The 14,467-nt window shown below is 36.3% G+C and overlaps 1 long non-coding RNA gene across 3 annotated transcripts in view; it reads left to right on the top strand.

Moving 5' to 3' along the window:
* Nucleotides 1-14,467, top strand: part of LOC141563115 (uncharacterized) — a 97,719-nt gene that overhangs the window by 77,188 nt on the left and 6,064 nt on the right. For all 3 annotated transcript variants that reach the window (XR_012488331.1, XR_012488330.1, XR_012488329.1), the window contains one exon: nt 10,790-10,913. This is a non-coding gene — a long non-coding RNA (uncharacterized LOC141563115). The remainder of the gene's footprint in view (nt 1-10,789; nt 10,914-14,467) is intronic.

Below are 14,467 nucleotides of genomic sequence, written 5' to 3'. Positions count from 1 at the left end.
GTAGTGGGTTTCTCTTCATTGGAGCTCTTGAGTAAAGGGATCACTTGAATAACTTTTAAATGAAATTCTTTTTTCAGATATGAGTAAGACTGGATGGTTACTGAGCTCACTTCCAATTCTAAATTTCTGTGATTTTTTTAATAAGGCATTGTGTTAAATTTTTCCTTTTTTTGGGTGGGGTGGGATACAGTATGTGCTACAAAGATGAATAAAACCGTTCTTTGCCCTCAATGACTTTATAATTTAATGGGGAGAGAGAATACATGTACAACTAAATAAAATAAGGTACATAAACAATAATTCATTTAACAAGCATTAATTCTTGTAGAACACTTCTAACCTGGAGACAGGTAGGAGATAAAACAGTTTTGATAAGACATCTTTCTTGCCCTCATTAAGCTCACAGTTTAGTAAAAGGATGAAACATCAAGACAGGTCTATGGGATGAAACTTGATAAATCTATTCAAGGGATGTTAAGCCAAACTCAGTATGAGGACTAAAAATAGTGTTGTAGATTGTGAGGTCAAGGAAGGCTCTATGGAGGGAGTGGCATTTAAGTTACATTCAAGCTCTGTCTTTATGATTCTAGGACTGTAGAACTGAGTTTTTGGGAAGCAAATTAACCAGCTAAGATTTTGTTGCCAAAGAATATTGAAGCTCTGGGGAGTTATAATCTGGATGGCTTTTCTTGTGGGTCCTGTGTCCTATCATGTTATGTGTGTTACTGAGGAGAGTCTTGTGTTTTGTGCTAAACTATGAGTTTCCTGAGGGCTTAGGGATGGAATGTTATAATAATAAAAACTAACTTTTTGTAGTGCTTTATAGTTTGCAAAGCATTTTACAGATATCATTTCATTTAATCTTCATGCCAACCTTGGGAGATAGGTGCTATTATTTTCACCCTCATTTGACAGAAAACAGGCAGAAATTGGTTGTGACTTTTCTAGAGTTACATAGTTAATATGTATATGAAGATTTGAACTCAATTATTCCTAATTCCTATTCTTATGCTTTATCTGCAATGAGTAGTAGCTACTCCAGGGGATGAACAGTAATGATACTGTCATTAGGTTGGTGATAGCTGCATTTTTGATGAGTCCTTATGAGTCTTCCTTATATTCTTGAGTATACAATGTCAAAGATTGTGACCTCCAACATCTAAGTATAAGAAGCCTGAATTAGAGTGGTGAAAAAGAGAATATGAAGAAAGAAACAAATGCAAGAGAGATTGTAAAAAAAAGACTGGGAGTTAAAGATGGATTAAATATAGAAAAAGAAAAATAATAATAATAAAAGAACAGTAGAAAATGATGGTGCATTAATAGGAATAGGAATGTCAAGAGGAGAACGCTGAGTTTAGGAGAAAGATAATGAATTTGGTTTTAGACAAATTGAATTTTGGAATATTACCAAAGTGGATATGTCAATAGGCAATTAGAAATATGGAACTGAAATTCAGAAGAGAGGTCAGGGCTGGAGAAACTTATTAAAATTATTCATATAAGAGTACTAATAAAACTATGGAAATGGATAAGATCATTGACAGGAGAAGTGTAAAGAGAGAAAAAAAGAGGACCAGGGACAGAACCTTGAAGGAAATCTAGTTGGAGGGTGATAAGAAGAAAAAACCCATTAGAGATAGGAGAAAGGAGTGTCTAGAGAAGTAGGAAAATGCAAAATTATATAATTATTGTGGTAAAACTATTAATGATCTTGTGGTCAACTTATTGCAAGTCTCTGAATTCAGCAAATCTGGTCTTTAAATTCAATGCTCTAATTTAACCTTTTAGCTTTTGCTGCAGTGCTACAGTTTTTGAAAACACTGGGCCACCATTTCAATGTGATGAAGCATTGGAGTTGCACTTAAAAAAAGGAAAACTACGTACACATAATAAATGTCATCAATATAATTTCAGTTTTCAGGCTACTTGGTTGCTTTAAAAAACAAACAAACAATGCTAAGCAGTTTATGCTAGGCTCAACCTGCCTTATTCCCTAAGCTTCTATATTCCATGTGTAGGTTGGATAATAGCCTTTTTCACTTTCCTGACCCTCCCCCCCCCCCCCCCTTTCTCCTTCCCTCCTGTCTAATCTTTGCTCCATTCTGCTCTTTGGAATTAAAGTCCTTTCCTATTTGGACTCAAGGTTCATTCTTCTGGCTTTTGTTGCAAATGACCAAATTTGTGGCTTCATCCTTTGTTCTCTGCCTTAATCTCCCATCTTTACCTAGAAAGTTGAGTTCTCTTTTTTAATGGATCCTGAATTTCTCTCCTTCCTTCTTTCCTTCTGACATTCTACCAGATCTATTCTGCAATCTCATCCCTTGCATACTCTAGCTGCTTTCTTCCCTAGACTCACATATTTCTCTTACAGAAGCTTTTTGCTCTGTTTTTTCTCTCTTTTCCCTTACCATACTAACTCAAGTTGTTCTTGGGAATTTGGTAACCAATCTATCATTCCACCCTCAGACTTTAATGCCTATAATGTCCTTTCCTATACGTATGACTTTTTTTTTTTTAAATCATTGCTTGCCTTAGATTTTAATCAATTTGAGGTTCAAAATGGAGCTTATATGATTTGTTTTTTTATCATGCTCAGTATGGGCACATGTTAGAGAAACAATTTCCCACTCACTGATGGGGATGGTATGGAAAAAATAATATGTAAAAGTTTCTTTACATCTTTGGCTAAAAAAACCCCGTAATTTTCTAGAACCATGGAAATAAAGTAAGAATTAGAGGGGACCCTAGGAATAATTTAGTCAAGCCCCCTCATTCTGTTTATATGAGAAGTTAATATATTGTATGAACATAAATATATAAACTTATATGTAATAAATGATGCATGAAATATATGTTCATAAATTTTATTTCAAATGTTATATTTTATAGAAAGAGCTTTGGCCTTTTAAAAAAATAATTTAATAATCCAACTCAATATATATTGATTGTGTGTAGCTACTCTGTTTAAGTTACTGCACTAAGTATTGGGGACTCAAAATGGAAGCTTAACTTCAAGGAGCTTAAATTCTGTTAGGAAATTGTGGAGGCTACTACATATAAGTAATTACAATAATGCAAATAAGTAACTACAAGGCAATTTGAGGAGAAATGAAACATTAATAATAGTGGAGCTCAGGAAAGGATTGGTATAAGAAATAGAAAGTAAGCCAAGCCTTGAAAGAAGATGAAACTTTTTAAAAATTTTATTTTTAAAAATTTATTTTATAATAGCTTTTCATTTACAAAATATAGGCAAGGGTAATTTTTCCAACATTGATCCTTGCAAAACCTTCTGTCCAAATTTTCTCCTCCTATCCCCCTCCCCTAGATGGCAGGTAGGCCAACACATGTTAAATATGTTAAAATATATCATATATATATATATATATACACATATATATATATATATATATATATATATGCAGTTATCTTGCTGCACAAGAAAAATCAGGTCTAGAAAGAAAAAAAAAAAAACCTGAGAAGGTAAAATGCAAGCAAACAACAACAGAAAGAGTGAGAATGCTATGTTGTGGTCCATACTCAGTTCGCATAATCCTCTCAATGGGTACAGATGGCTCTTTTCATTACTGAACAACTGGAACTGTCTTGAATCATCTCATTGTTGAAGAGAGCCACATCCATCAGAATTGATCACTGTATGGTCTTGTTGTTGAAGTGTATAATGATCTCCTGGTTCTGCTCATTTCACTTAGCATCAATGTAAGTCTCTCCAAACCTTTCTGAATTCATCCTGCTTGTCATTTCTTACAGAATGATAATATTCCATAACATTCATATACCACAACTTATTCAGCTGTTCCCCAACTGATGGGCATCCCTTCAATTTCCAGTTTCTAGCCACTACAAAAAGGGCTGCCACAAACATTCTTGCACATACATGTCCCTTTCCGTTCTTTAAAATCTCTTTGGGATATAAGCCCAGTAGAAACACTGCAGGATCAAAGGGTATACACAGTTCGATAACTTTGACATAGTTCCAAATCACTCTCCAGAATGGCTGGATGTATTCATAATTCCACCAACAATGTAATAGTGTCCCAGTTTTCCCACATCCCCTCCAACATTCATCATTATTTGTTCCTGTCATCTTAGCCAATCTGACAGGTGTGTAGTGGTATTTCAGAGTTATCTTAATTAGCATTTCTCTGATCAATAGTGACTTGGAACATTCTTTCATGTGGCTAGAAATAGTTTCAATTTCTTCATCTGAAAATTGTCTGTTCATATTCTTTGACCATTTATCAATTGGAAAATGGCTTGATTAAAGATGAAACTTTTAGGAGAGCTGAGAAGACAGTACATTTTAGGTATGAGAAGAACCCGTATGTATTGCAGAGTGAGGAAATAGAATGTTGTGCTTCAGTACAGCTACTAGGTCAGTTTGGTGGATTCTTAGAGTGTATGAAGTGCAGTAAAATGGAAAAACACTGGAAATATTGGAGACAGATTGTGGAAGACCTTTGATGCTAGAATGGGGAATATTTATATTGTTTTTTTCTCTTTTGAGACAATTGGGGTTAAGTGACTTGCCTAGAATCACACAGGTAAGAAGTATTAAGTATCTAAAGCCAGATTTGAACCCAGGTCCTCCTGACTCCAGGACTGGTGCTCTATTCACAGAACTATCCAGCTCCCCCTTTATATTGTTGTTAAGACAATGGGAAAGCACAGATGATTTTTGAATTGGGGAGTTACATGGTCATACCTGTGCATTGAAATTATTTTTGGCAATGTTTGTGGCAGCCCTTTTTGTAGTGGCTAGAAACTGGAAAATGAATAGATGCCCATCAACTGGAGAATGGTTGGGTAAATTATGGTATATGAATGTTATGGAATATTATTGTTCTGTAAGAAATGACCAGCAGGATGAATACAGAGAGGCTTGGAGAGACTTACATCAATTGATGCTGTGTGAAACGAGCAGAACTAGGGGATCATTATACACTTCAACAATGATACTGTATGAGGATGTACTCTGATGGAAGTGGATATAATCCACTTCCAATTGATCAATGATGGACAGCATCAGCTACACCCAGAAAAGGAACACTGGGAAATGAGTGTAAACTGTGAGCATTTTTTTGTTTTTCTCCCCAGGTTATTTTTACCTTCTGAATCCAATTCTTCCTTTGCAACAACAACAACAAAACAAAATTCGGTTCTGCACATATATATTGTACCTACGATATACTATAACATATTTAATATGTATGGGAATGCCTGCCATCTAGGGGAGGGGATGGAGGGAAATAGGGGAAAATTCGGAACAGAAGGGAGTACAAGGGATAATATTGTAAAAAAATGTTATAATTATAAAATTAATAAAAAAAAGAAATTATTTTTGGCAGTTGTGTGGATCTAGATAAATAGAAATAGGAGAAATCTGATGCAGAGAGAAGAATTAGGAGGCAATTGCAATCACTTAGATAAGAGGCAATGAGAACTAAAGTTATAACTATATGAATATAGAAGAGGGGATGAATATCAAAGATGAAAAAGAGGGTCATTGTTATTATTGTTGTTGTTAGGAGATAGGCTGTAAAACATTATAGGGTAGCTTCAGAAAATGGATTATTTTTAATGGTTAAGCCTTAAATATGTACTTTAGGAAAAGGACAAGAGTCCATAGCAAAGTAAAATGAGAGAAATATGACCCAGTAGATTAAAACATCCTTTTGACTGGGGAAATGTCAAGCCATATCCTTGGTTCTCTCATCTATAAAATAAGGTACTTGGACTTGGACCTCTGAAGTTCTTTCTAGATTTAAATCTTTGATTACTTGATCTTATTATTCTCTTTAAAAAGACCCTTTACAAACTAGATACTTGTTTCAGAATAAAAGACTATTTGGTTATCTTAGGTCTGTTTCCTGTCTTTCCTTGCCCCTTGAGCTCTATCTTTCTTGTGGTTGTTTAACTCAGAGTTTGCTTAGGCTTTTGACCAATCATCTTGATTTAGAATTTAATTCCGTTGGATTTAGAACTGCAAGAAATCTTAGAGATAATCAGTCCTTTTGGATTGATAATAAAAGATTATCGCATTCTACAGATGAAATAACTGAAGTCTAGAGGGATTAAGTGAATTGTCCAAGGTCATATGGTAGTAACTGTTATAAATAGTATTCTAATCAGGTGGTTTGACCCCAAATCCCAGAGTTATTTCTTCTATACTATACTGACTTTCTACTATATTATACTATCCCATTTTCTCCCAAGGCCTTAACTTTTTGCCTCTGTGTTTCTTAACTGATGACTGATCTGATGTCTGTTTTTAAACATGGTCTAATTCTAACTTAAAGACAATTTGATGATACAGTGAATAACATTCTGGATGAGCTTGGAGTCAAGAAAATTCATCTTATTGAGTTCATATCTAGAGTCAGATACTTGCTGATTCTGTGATCCTGGAAAAAATCACTTAATCCTGTTTACCTCAGTTTTCTCATCTGCAAAATGAGCTGGAGAAGGAAATGGAAAGTCACTCTAATGTCTTTGCCAAGAAAATTTTAAGTGGGATCATGAAGAATCAGATACAGCTTAAAAACTGAATAACGCCAAGGTCCAACTTGCCTAATTTCTTTGCTTTTCTCTCATCTTCAGCTTATATATCCTTTTGGGGTTCTGACTGTTTGTTCTTCATTCTTTTTTTTTGGCTGAGGCAATTGGGGTTAAGTGACTTTCCCAGGGTCACATAGCTAGGAAGTATTAAGTGTTTGTGACCAGATTTGAACTCAGGTCCTCCTGACTTCAGTAGTCTATCCACTGCACCTAGCTGCCCCTGTTCTTCATTCTTGAAGAAGATCATGACTTTAAGGAGGTGATGCCATGACATGCAAGTGAATTGGATGTAAGTGTGAGAGAAGTCTGTGCAAGGTCATCTGCCTCACTTTCCCCTACAAAGCCATATGAGTCCAGTGGCAAGATATAGATCAAGATGAGTGGAGATGGCTCTGGATGCAATGGGAGACCTTGGCCTTTTTAAATTAAGATATTCAACACTTTGACTGAGGCTGCACCCATTCAGTGATTAAAACTATGTAGCAATTGAGGCAAAGAATCTTCTTTTTTACCTAGTCCACAAAAAGAAAAAAAAAAATCTAAATAAATAAATAAATTTTGGTTGGGAAGACCCTCAGAGTTTCTGGCCTAAACAGAAATGATTGCTATTTATATTCAATTTGAGTTAATTGGGACCCAATAAATGACCAACTGGGGCTTGGCCTAGGACCTATTGAAGACCAATGAGGATCAGATTGGTTTTAGTTTAAGGCATGGTTCTTAAGAAAGAAATCTAGCCAGTAAATTCCAAGATATCTTGGAAGATTTCAGAGATGCAAAAGAAAAGAAAAAAAATGCTTTTAAGACCATATGTAGGTAAGGGTATATTATTCTATGTTGTCAGAGGGAGCAAAGGTAAGGAGGGAGAGAAAGAGGGAAGGAAGGAAGGAAGGAAGAAGGAAGAAAGGAAGGAAAGAAAGAAGGAAGGAAGGAAGGAAGGAAGAGTCTTTCAACTGTCCAGTTCTAGTTTGTGGGCCAGCTTTATTCACAGAGACCATTGTTTGTCCTTTGTTCTTGAAGAGGACCATGATATCAAGGATACCCTGACATGTAAGTGAAATGGATTTAAGTGAAGGAAGTCTGTGCAAGGTCACTTGTCTCACTTCCCCCTACAGAGCTATTTGGGTCCAGTGACAAGATATAAAGATTATTTATCTGATTACCAGATTGCACCCCGACCTAGAATTGTGTTTTTGTCTACTTCTTTAGGGAACATGCACTATTTATAGCTGTCCATGGTCCTGACAAAGCTTCAAGTCTAATGTGGAATATGCTTTATCTTCATGGTTTCTTTGTCATTTATTCCTCATTCTATTTTTCTGATTGCTTGTGTCCTCCATAGACCCTTGTATCTAGAATGGGAGAGACTTTGGGGCCATGTGATTTAACTCTTTCATTTTATAGATAAAGAAATTAAGGTACAGGGAGGTCGACAGGATTTAAAATCAGGTCCTCTAAATCTAAATTCAGTGATACTTTCTCTTTCTAATTTTCTGTATTCTATGACTTTGTGTATCATTCTACTAATAATTTTGGTCATTTTCTTAAGGATAAGACACTATGCTAGATATTAGAGATACAAAGACGAGTAAGTTCTAGTCTCTTTCCTTAAGGGGCTTACAGTATAATAGGGAAGATAAGGCAAGCAAACCTTCAATATCTTTAAAGATTACTCTGTACTATGATTCTATGTCTTTGTTCTTTCTGTCTCTTATGCAGGAAGCACTCTTAGTGGGTACTTAAAATGCTTATTGTTGATTGATTCTTTTAATTTGAGTACTAAAATATATAGTTACATATAACTTTCCTTGCTGTTTATGCTTAGTCAATTTAGTTAAAGACATCTTAGTTTAGAAAAAAAGCAATAATAAAGGAGTCAAAAAGGATATAATTTTCTTTGACACAATTAATTGGACCTATGTAAAGCATAGTTTGAAAAAGGAAGCCCTAAGGGAGAGGTAGACAATATAGTATAAATAAAATACTGGATGCTGAGTCAGAAGACCTGGATTTGAGCCCAACCAGTGACACTACTTTCTTTTGACCTTAAGCAAGTAACTTAAAGAATTCAGTTTTTTACCTGTAAAATGAATATAATGATGCCTTCTCTATCTACCTTAAAGGGTTTTGTGAAGGTTAAATAAGGTAAGGCATGTAAGAGCACTTTACAATGCTGGAAAATACTATACAAATTTTTTTTGGGGGGGACTGGTCTTGTGGTTTCATTAGTAAAAGGAATTCTGATGAAACAATCCCTCTATCAATGCAGATTGGAACTTGCTTTACAATTTATTGCCTTAGAGAGTTGCCTGGGATATTGAAATGTTAAATGATTTGCCCAGGGCCACACAGACAATATGTGTCAGAAGTAGGACCCAAATTCTAGTCTTCCCAAATCTGAGGTTGGCTTTTTAGCTAAACCATGCTACTCCTGCTATGAAAACGTAAGGTATTATTATTGTTGTTGCTATTATATTAGATAGTTCTGGTAGTTCTGGTGGCAGTTTACTTAAACTACAGACATGATACCTGGGTAGAAATGACAGCTTCTATTATGTCAGTCTGAAGATGATGTCCACACAAATCAGGTGTTTCTTATTCATCTTATTCATAATTCTGTTACACTGGTGTGTAACAATGGCACTGAAAGCATTTTGGGTTGCAAAGTTATATCTCCATTACCATTGTTATTCATCAGTTGAACAAAAAGAGTGAAAAAAAACAATCCCCTGATGATTCTAGCCCCTGAGATAAAAACAGAATCTGCAGCCTACTGTCAGAATGAATCCAGGGTAGATAGTGCCTTACAACCCATGACTAGATTGTTTTTAGATTCATCCTAATTTCTTTTCTTTCTGGATCTGCTATGTCCATGATCTCTCCTTTGACTCACATGAGGTGTCCCCATGTGGCTTAGATGAGTTTCTCAGAGGACAACTTGCTCCTTTCCAAGCACATTGCCACAGCCTCCAGGTGGTCTTTGGACCCTTTAATTTGCCATGTGTCTGAACTGACTGTGACTCCATCCAAACTGACAGTAATTGGGACACAGCTGGTTTATGGATCACTTTGTCCAATTTTTCCACCCTACGTGGTCTCCATTGCAGCCACAGGGGAACAATGGTCTAGAAAAATGCCGGGGGCATCCAGCGGGCATTGGCCTAGTCTGGGATCTTTGACAATAGAGAAAAGGGGCAGGCATAAATGAGAAGGGAGAAAAAAAACAATAGAGACTGGGATAAAGGGAAAGATCTATGGGTACAGAAAAGTTTCCTAGGGTAAGAAGGGTAAGTAGTGAATTCACTTGTTGCCATTCTGTAAAGAATGCAACTCTAACCTTGAGTAGAATGGCAGCCAGTTAAACAGGGGTCAACTCCAAAGTTAATGAGAATCAGCAGATAAACTATTTCCATCACCATCATCATCATCATCATCATCATCATCATCATCATCAGCAGCAGCAGCAGCAGCAGCAGCAGCAGTAACATCATAGATAGCATTTATTTTCAGGTGTTGCCAGTCATGTCTGACTGTGACTCCATTTGGGATTTTCTTGGCAAATATTCTGGAGTGGTTTGATATTTCCTTTTCCAGCTCATTTTACAAATGATAAAATTGAGGAAATTAGGGTTAAATGACTTGCCCAGGGTCATAGAGCTAATAAGTGACTAAGGTGAAATTTGAATTCAGGAAGATAAATTTTCTTAACTCCAGGCCTTGCACTCTTTCCACCTTGCTGCTGCTCACTTACACATTTATATAGCACTTCAAGATTTGCAAAGCACTTTAAAGGTTATTTGATTCTTACAGCATCTATGTGAAGTGCATGTTATTATTATCATCTTTATTTTACAGATGAGGAAATTGAGGCTAGGAGAAGTTGAGTATCTTGTCTAGGGTCACACAGCATTTATCTAATTAAGAATTTGGACATAGGTTTTCCTGAATTTTAGTCTAATATTCTGTCCAAAGAAAACATTTTGTGAAGGTTGCAAGGAGGTAATCCACCAAGGTCACCTCTACCCAAGCCACTTGTAAACTAGCCTGTTATTCTGCTAGTTGTAAAATTTGTAGGCATTAATGATAATGAAACCTGAAGAGTGTCAGGAGATGTAGGGAAAGCCAGATAGAGAGGCAGAGCTGCCACATCATACTGCTGCCCTTTGAGGGGATTAATAAAGCCTGTGTGCTTTCTTGCTTTTGACAGCTCTTGGAAATGTCAGATGCCACCCAGATTGTCTTGAGACCTTCTTGAACTCTTTTGTAGATTGCTTGGGGGAGAATTCAGCACAAGTGGCATCCTTCTTTGCCTTCCATGACTGAATCTGAAGGTGAGTTGGCTGTTCTGTCAAGTTGTTGTAAAAAATATTATAAACATTATATGTGTTGGAATAGAATGCTTTTATTTAGTCTTGGAAAAGCCACCTTTCTCTAACCATTTTAGAAAACACTTATCATATACTGGGAGTATAGAGCCTGGAAGTGGGGTGCCCTGAATCAGGCTCAATCATGGTGGGTATGTTTTATGAATAGAATAAAATGTTTAATCAGTCAGGCTCAATCTCAGAGTCATCTTTTAATTTCTTCCTCTGACTGGAACTTCTTGTCCAATCAGTTGCCAACACTTGTTGACTTTATCTCAAAAATATCTCTTATATTCATCACCACACTTGCACTCTTGCTGATCCTACTTTATTCTTTTACTTTTGTGCTTGGTTTGTCCTTTTTGTTTAACATTTTTATCAGTGGTAGGACCAAAAGTATATTGTACACAGAACCAACAAGATTATGTGATGATCAACTGTGTTGGATTTGGCTCTTTTAGACAATGAGGTGATTCAGACTAATTCCAACAGACAAAAGAGCCATCTACATCCAGATAAAGGATTATGAGGATTGAATGTGGATCACAACATAGTATTTCCACCTTTTTTGTTATTGTTGTTTGCTTGCTTGTTTTTTCCTCTCATTTTCTCCCTTTTTGATCTGATTTTTCTTGTGCAACATGACACATGTAGAAATATATTTAGAAGAATTGCATATGTTTAACCTATATTGGATTACTTGCTGGCTAGGGGAGGAGGGATGTAGGGAGAAAAATATGGAGCACAAAGTTTTGCAAGGGTGAATGTTGGAAACTATCTTTGCAGGTATTTTGAAAAACAAAAAACTATTATAAAATTTTTTTTTAACAGTGACTTGGATGGATTGTATGCAAATCTAATTTTGAAGAAGACACACATCTGGGAAGGAAAGCTAACATAATAGTGGTAGACAGTCAGGATTTAGAAGATCTTGATTGGCTATGATATTGGGCATGATGAAAAAAATTAGCTTACAAGTATAAGATAGAAAAGGCATGAATAGAGAGGAGTTGTTTTAAAAAAGGTCTGGAGGTATTGGTAAACTGCAAGACCAATATGAATCAACGGTATGATGTCAATCAAAAAAGTTTATGTGATTTTTAAGCTTCATTAGGAAAGATAAAGTTTTCAGAAATAGGGAGGCAATATCACACTCTATTACTTGTCAGATGTCATATGGAATATTATACAGTGGTGCCTTGGTATTCATTTTTAATTGGTTCCAGAAGGCACAACAAGTGGTGAAAAATGAGTTCTAAATTAATTTTTCCAATAGGTACATCTCCAGTTTATAGCCTAACCATCCCTCCTTCCCCAGTTCCCCAAAGAAGCAACTGGGACTTCTTACTGTAGAGGAACAAGCCACTGCATCTGGACTCCTCCCTTTTTGACCCAACTCATTTTCTATGCTCTCCCCTCACTCCATGCTATCTAACATTCCTTGGGGGAGTGGGACTGGATGTGAAGGTAGCAATCTGTAGCCTGAGGCTCATGGCTGCCAGGAGCCTTGGAATTCTTCATCCACTGCTGCAGTCTCTACCTAGACTCCTACCACTGCTGCTCATGTCACTGCACCTGCTCCTATTCCTTCTCCTCTCTGCATGCTGGCCACTTTGTGCCCTTTCTAGTACTATTTTGGGAGTCACATGAATATACACTTCAGCTTCATCATCCTGAAGGAACTGCCCCACAACCTGCCCTCTCATGCACACAACCTCAGCATCATGAGGTCCAGCTTAACAGCTGCATCTCTGTGCATCTCTGCCTTTGCTGGGGAGGAGCTTCCCTGTCTGAGGGCAATAGCAACATTGGCGTGGTCTGGGCAGTACTTCTGGCCATCCTCAAATTCCTACTGCTCAACCTAAACAACAATTAAGTTTGTTGAGTTCCAAGCAAACATTGAGAATTGAAGTAATTTTTTTCCTGTTAAAAATGCACCAAATACCTACTTTGAAAAGTTTCAAAGCAGTGGAGTGCTAAGGTACTGCATTTAATTTTGGGCACCATTGTTTAAGAAAAACATTGATAAACTGGAGAATTCCAGATGAAAAACAATAAGGATCACAGAGTCCATGACTTATGAAAAATCAGTTGAAGGAACTTGGTATGTGTAAGTTGAAGAAAAGAAGATTCAGGGTACATGATAGTTGTCTTCAAGTATTTGAAAAGCTGGCATGTGAATGAGAATTTAGACTTGTTCTATTTGATCCCACAAGGCAGAAGGAGGAAAGGATGAAAATCATGAAAGGCCAAATTTAGGCATTATGTTAGGACAAGCTTCCTAACAAATAGAACTGGCCCAAAGCATAATGGACTGCTTTGGAGGTGATGGATGATCACTTATTGGGTATATTATAGTGAGGATTCATTTTTTTTTGTATGGATTGGCTAGCTGACTACCAAGCTCTTTCCAACTCAAAACTTCTATGATTCTTAATAGTGCTACTAAAATAGTCTCCTAAATGATTTCCCTGCCTCCAGTCTTCTTTCTGATCTATTTTTTCACATAGGTACCACATACTATATTTTTTGGGATGGGGGAGAGGGTTTGGTAGTGGTTTGTAGATATTGATTCATTTATTTATTTAAATAGTATTTTATTTTTCCAAATACATGCAAAGATAGTTTTCAACATTCATTTTTGCAAAACCTTGTGTTCCAGATTTTTCTCCTCTCCCCTCCTCTAAGACAATAAGCAATACCATATAGGTTAATCATGTGCAGTTCTAAACATATTTCCACATTGATTATGCTGTGCAAGAAAAATCAGATCAAAAAGGAAAAACCCTGAGAAAGGAAAAAAGCAATCAAGCAAACAAATAACAATAAAAATATGAAAATACCATGTTGTGATCCACATTCCATCTCCATAGTTCTCTCTCTGGATGTGCATAGCACTTTTCATCACAAGTGTATTGCAATTGCCTTGAATCACTTCATTGTTGAAAAGAGCCAAGTTCCATCACATAATCTTTGTGTTGCTGTGTAAACTGTTCTCTTGGACATCCATTCAATTTCCAGCTCCTTGCCACTACAAAAAGAACTATTACAAACATTTTTTGCACATATGGGTCCTTTTTCCTTTTTAATTATCTCTTTGGGATCCAGGTCCAGTAGAGACACTGCTGGAACAAAGGGTATGTACAATTTCATAGACCCTTTGGGGATAGTTTCAAATTGCTCTCCAGAATGGTTTGATCATATCATAGCTCCACCAACAGTGTCCCAGTTTTCCCTTATCCCATCCCCTCCAACATTCATCAGTATCTTTTTTCTGTCATCTTAGTCTATCTAAGAGGCGGTACCTTAAAGTTGCCTTAATTTGTATTTCTCTAATAATAGTGATTTAGAGCATTTTTTCATGTGACTAGAAATGGCTTTAATTTCTTCAACTGAAAATTGTCTTTTGACCATTTATCAATTGGGGAATGGATTGTATTTTTATAAATTTGAGTCAGTTGTCTATATGTTTTAGAAATGAGGCCTTTATCAGAAACACTGGCTAATATATTTTCCCAGCT

Source organism: Sminthopsis crassicaudata, chromosome 3 (genome assembly GCF_048593235.1).
Source record: "Sminthopsis crassicaudata isolate SCR6 chromosome 3, ASM4859323v1, whole genome shotgun sequence".
Classification (NCBI taxonomy): Eukaryota; Metazoa; Chordata; class Mammalia; order Dasyuromorphia; family Dasyuridae; genus Sminthopsis; species Sminthopsis crassicaudata.
The sequence above is the reverse complement of the archived record's forward strand: the minus strand, read 5'-3'. Positions and strand labels throughout refer to the sequence as shown.